Here is a 5388-nt window from a genome sequence, read left to right as displayed (position 1 = left end):
GATCCTTCCACCTCGGCCTTCCGAGTAGCCAGAATTACAGGCATGTGCTACCATGCCCAGCTGATTTTTTGATTTATTGTAGAAATGAGGTCTCACCTGCCCAGGCGGCTCTCAAACCCGCGGACTCAGGCAATCCACTCACCTCAGCCTCCCAAAGGCGCGGGATTACAGGCTGAGCCACCGAGCCTGGCTCTCCTTTTTTTTCTTAATCAGGTCTCACTCTGTTGCCCAGGCTGGATGGTGCAGTGTCATGATCACGGCTAACTGCAGTCTTGACCTCCTGGGTTCAGGCGATACTTCCGCTTCAGTCTCCCAAGTAGCTAGCTGGTACTACAGGTGTGCACCACCACATCCAGCTAATTTTTTGCTTTTTTTGTAGAGACAAGATCTCGTTATAGTGCCTAGGCTGGTCTCAAACTCCTGGGCTCAAGCAATCCTCCTGCCTTGACCTTCCAAAGTGCTGGGATTACAACTATGAGCCACCACGTGGCACATGCTGGAAGCAGGTAGGAATGCCTTTTCCTTCTTGTGCAGTGTTCCCTCAAGTGGTTTTACCTATCTTTAGCAGGACAGATGTGGAATAGAAGCTGGGGTTTCTTACTGAGGTTGGGGATTTGATGACAGAATCTTTCTCACCCCTTTGAGAAGGTGCTTTAAAAGTAGTTGTAATAAAATAGCTAAGCCAGGTACATTGACTCATGCCTATAATTCTGGCATGTTGGGAGGTTGAGGCAGGAGGATTGTGTGAACTCAGTTCTAGACCATATTAAGACCTCATATCTTTTTTTTTTTTGAGTTGGAGTCTCACTCTGTCACCCAGACTGGAGTGCAGTGGCCGCTCCCAGCCACATCTCAGCCTCGACCTGCTGGGCTCCGCGATCCTTCCACCTCAGCCTTCCGAGTAGCTGGAATTGCAGGCATGCGCTACCATGCCTGGCTGATTTTTTGATTTATTGTAGAGATGAGATCTCGCCAAGTTGCCCAGGCGGGTCTTGAACCCGCAGGCTCAGGCAATCCACTCACCTCAGCCTCCCAAAGGCACGGGATTATAGGCTGAGCCACCGAGCCTGGCTAGGACCTCATCTCTTAAAAAAAAAAATTTAGCCAGGTGTTGTGGTATAGCTCCAGCTATTTGGGAGGTCAAAGTAGGAGGGTTGCTGGAGCCCAGGAGATCAAGGCTGTGGTAAGCTGGGATCGAGTCACTGTGCTCTAGCCTTGGCAACAGAGTGAGAACCTAACTCGAAAAATAAAATAAAGATAATAAATAAGAAAGTAAACCACAACAAATTACAACTGGTAAAAAGCTAGCATTACAAAATTTAAATAACAGCAATAGCTATTATATTATTATTATTATTTTTTATTTTTATTTTTTTTGAGTTGGAGTCTCACCCTGTCGCCCAGACTGGAGTGCAGTGGCCGCTTCCGGACACCGCAGCCTTGACCTGCTGGGCTCTGGTGATCCTTCCGCCTCAGCCTTCCGAGTAGCTGGAACTACAGGCACGCGCTACCACACCCGGCTGATTTTTGATTTATTGTAGAGATGAAGTCTCGTCAAATTGCCCAGGTGGGTCTCGAACCTGCGGGCTCAGGCAATCCACTCACCTTGGCCTCCCAAAGTGCTGGGATTACAGGCTGAGCCACCGAACCCGGCCTATATTATTATTTTATTATTATTATTTGACTTTCTGGCACAGCTACTACTTATTTTTTCTTCCTATATTTTTGGCTGCATAGTTCTTGGTCTCCAAATGATAGTTTCATAATTTAATTTTCTACAGAGAGAAGAGAAAGATAATTCAACTTGTCTTCTAGCATGCTTGACTGAACTTTGGTTTTTATATTGATCACTTAGAAATTTTATCCGAGTGGGTGGGATAGGGGAGGGAGAGAGGTGTTGAGCAGTCCCTTGGCGAGCCCTCATTTCACCAGGCTCCCAGCTTGGGGTGCCTTCCTTCCCCATGGCGGGACACCTGGCTTTTCGCCCCCGCCAGGCGGTGGGGGCGATGGGCCAGGAGAGCCGGAGCCAGGCTGGGTTGACCCTCGGACCTGGTTAAGCTTCCAAGGCCCTCCTGGAGGTCCAGGAATTGGGCCAGGGGTTGGGCCAGGTTCTGAGGTGTGGGGGGTTCCCCCGTGCCCCCCACCATATGAGTTCTATGGAGGCATGGCATACTGTGGACCGCAGGTTGGAGTGGGACTAGTGCCCCAAGGTGGCCTGGAGATCTCTCAGCCTGAAGGTGAGGCAGGAGCTGAGGTGGAAAGCAACTCTGAGGGGGACTCCCCTGAGTCCTGCACTGTCCCCCCTGGTACCATGAAGCTGGAGAAGGAGAAGCTGGAGCAAAACCCTGAGGAGTCCCAGGATATCAAAGCTCTGCAGAAAGAACTCGTGCAATTTTCCAAGCTCCTGAAGCAGAAGAGGATCGCTCTGGGATATACCCAGGCTGATGTGGGGCTCACTCTGGGGGTTCTCTTTGGCAAGGCGTTCAGCCAAACGACTATCTGCCGTTTTGAGGCTCTGTCGCTGAGTTTCAGGAACATGTGTAAGCTACGGCCCCTGCTGCAGAAGTGGGTGGAGGAAGCTGACAACAACGAAAATCTTCAGGAGATGTGCAAAGCAGAGACCTTTGTGCAGGCCCGAAAGAGAAAGAGAACAAGTACTGAGAACCGAGTGAGGGGCAACCCGGAGACCTTGTTCCTGCAGTGCCCAAAACCAACGCTGTAGCAGATCAGCCACATTGCCCAGCAGCTTGGGCTTGAGAAGGATGTGGTCCGAGTGTGGTTCTGTAACCGGTGCCACAAGGGCAAGCGATCAAGCAGTGACTATTCACAACGAGAGGATTACAAGGCTGCTGGGTCTCCTTTCTCAGGGGGACCAGTATCTTTTCCGCTGGCCCCAGGGCCCCATTGTGGTACCGCAGGCTATGGGAGTCCTCATTTCACTACGCTGTACTCCTCAGTCCCTTACCCTGAGGGGGAAGCATTTCCCTCTGTCTCTGTCACCACTCTGGGCTCTCCCATGCATTCAAACTGAGGTGACTTCCCCTCTAGGAATGGGGGACAGAGAAAGGGAAGATACGAGGGAAGAAGAACCTGGAATTTGTACTAGAGTTTTTGGGCTGAAGTTCTTCATTCACTAAGGAAGAAATTGGGAACACAAAGGGTGGGGGCAGGGAGTGGGGAAACTGGTTGAATGTGAAGTTCAATGATGCTCTTGATTTTAATCCCCACATCACGTATCACTTAGTTCTTAAATAAAGAAGCTTGGGACACACAGTAGATAGGGAAAAAAAAGAAGAAGTTTTATCCTGGCCTGGCATGGTGGCTCACGCCTATAAATCCTAGCACTTTGGGAGGCTGAGGTGAGAGGATTACCTGAGCCCATGGTCTGAGACCAGTCCCAGCAATGTGGTGAGACCTCATCTCTACAGTAAATCAAAAAATTAGCCAGGCATGGTGGCGTGTGCCTGTAGTTCCAGTTACTTGGATAGCTGAGGTGGAAGGATCGCCTGAGCCTAGCAGGTCGAGGCAGCGGTGGCCATGAGTGTGCCACTGCACTCCAGTCTGGGAGACAGAGTGAGACTCCATCTCAAAAAAAAAAGTTTTATTTTCTGCAGGTGTATTGCTTGGGGCAGGCCCGCCCAGAACCAGCCTTTGCCCTGGTTCTGCAGCCCCCAGGTAGGGCCTCAGTACCTGTCCCCTTTCCCTCCCAGCCCCATCCATCCCTCTTCCAGTCTCCCTGCACCCAAGAGGTCCCACGTGGAGGCAGGACTGGCAGCTGCAGGAGCACCTGCTGGCTGGGGCAGCGCTACTGTCTCCAGCCAGCAGGTGGGGCTGAAGGGCCCTGAAGCGTAAGCATTTGAACAGATCCTTGGAATCAGAGGCCTCTGTTCCCAATCTTCCACCTCTTGGTATGTAGTTGGATGACATTACTTCATAATCATGATCAGTATTATTATTGTGTGAATATTCGTTTGCAAGACAAATGGAAGTATGTTCCCCACATTCTTAACACTGGCTGGTTCTCAGCAATGGGATTATGGGAACCTTTTGCTTTTTTTGTTTTTTTTTTTTAATTTTTTTTTTTTTTTGAGTTGGAGTCTCACTCTGTCACCCAGACTGGAGTGCAGTGGCCGCTCCCGGCCACCGCAGCCTCTACCTGCTGGGCTCCGGCGATCCTTCCACCTCAGCCTTCCAAGTAGCCGGAATTACAGGCATGCCCTACCACGCCCGGTTGATTTTTTGATTTATTGTAGAGATGAGGTCTCGCCAAGTTGCCCAGGCGGGTCTCGAACCCGGGGCTCAGGCAATCCACTCACCTCAGTCTCCCAAAGGCGCGGGATTACAGGGTGAGCCACCGAGCCCGGCTCTTTTGTTTTTTTAAAAAACAAATTTCTGTTCGTATTTGTTAGAATCATGCTTGCTTTTGAATCTTTAAAAAATCCATAATTTCATAATGGACAGTGGCCCTTAGGAATGTTTTGGACATGAAGGCTAGAGAGGAAGGGTGATAGCAATTATAAGCATCATATCTTATCTATTTATCATACTTTAAAGTTTCCAAAGCACTTTCACAGAGATAAGTTAACTTAGGCCTATCAACAACATGTGATGAAACCAGGGCAGAGCAATTTCTACTTGTTACAGATCAAGTGACAGACAGTGGGCCTAAGGCTGCAAGAGCTACATACAATGTGATGGTTCATGCCCTCTCCTTCACCTCCTCTGGTAGACTCTGAGGGCTCTGTTGACTGCACTGCAGATCTCTTCCGAACCCTCTTCTGTCTTGTCATGCCCCTGCGTATCCCTTGTCACCTGGGATATAGCAGTGGCTTCTGTTCTGAGCTCCCTGTGACCAGCCTTCATGACTCTCCTTTGCATGAAATCCTTCAGTAGGTCCCCACCACCTACACGCCCCCCTCTGGCCTATCTTTTCAGGCCTTGTACATCTGGGCCCTGCTAACCTCTCCAGGCTTGTCGACTGCCACTTCACCCTTGCAGTACATGCTGTAGCCAGGACTGACTCAACATGCCAGGCTCCCTTAGCCCTCATGGTGTTAGCTGTTGCTTCTTCAAATGTAAAGGTGCATAGGGTTCAATCAGAGAATGAACTCCTCTCTGAAGCCATCATCAAACCTTCCAGACAGTGTGCAGTTCTCTTTCTTCTTCTTAGAGAGTCACAAATGCCTACAGTGGTACTACAGACCAAATATTTATTTCCTCTAAAATTCATATGTTGCCGGGTTCGGTGGCTCAGCCTGTAATCCCACGCCTCTGGGAGGCTGAGGTGAGTGGATTGCCTGAGCCCGCGGGTTTGAGACCCACCTGGATAACGTGGCGAGACCTCATCTCTACAATAAATCAAAAAATCAACCGGGCATGGTAGCGCAT

General features: G+C 49.9%; 1 pseudogene across 1 annotated transcript; it reads left to right on the top strand.

Moving 5' to 3' along the window:
• Nucleotides 1–1961: 1961 nt before the first annotated feature.
• Nucleotides 1962–3271, top strand: LOC103262984 (annotated as a pseudogene). The gene has a single exon (XR_002482111.1). The product of XR_002482111.1 is annotated as a POU domain, class 5, transcription factor 1-like (transcript).
• Nucleotides 3272–5388: the final 2117 nt, after the last annotated feature.

Source organism: Carlito syrichta, unplaced genomic scaffold (assembly GCF_000164805.1).
Source record: "Carlito syrichta isolate Samal-C Ts95f unplaced genomic scaffold, Tarsius_syrichta-2.0.1 Scaffold304687, whole genome shotgun sequence".
In the NCBI taxonomy this organism is placed as follows: Eukaryota; Metazoa; Chordata; class Mammalia; order Primates; family Tarsiidae; genus Carlito; species Carlito syrichta.
This window is presented reverse-complemented; position numbering and strand designations above follow the sequence as displayed.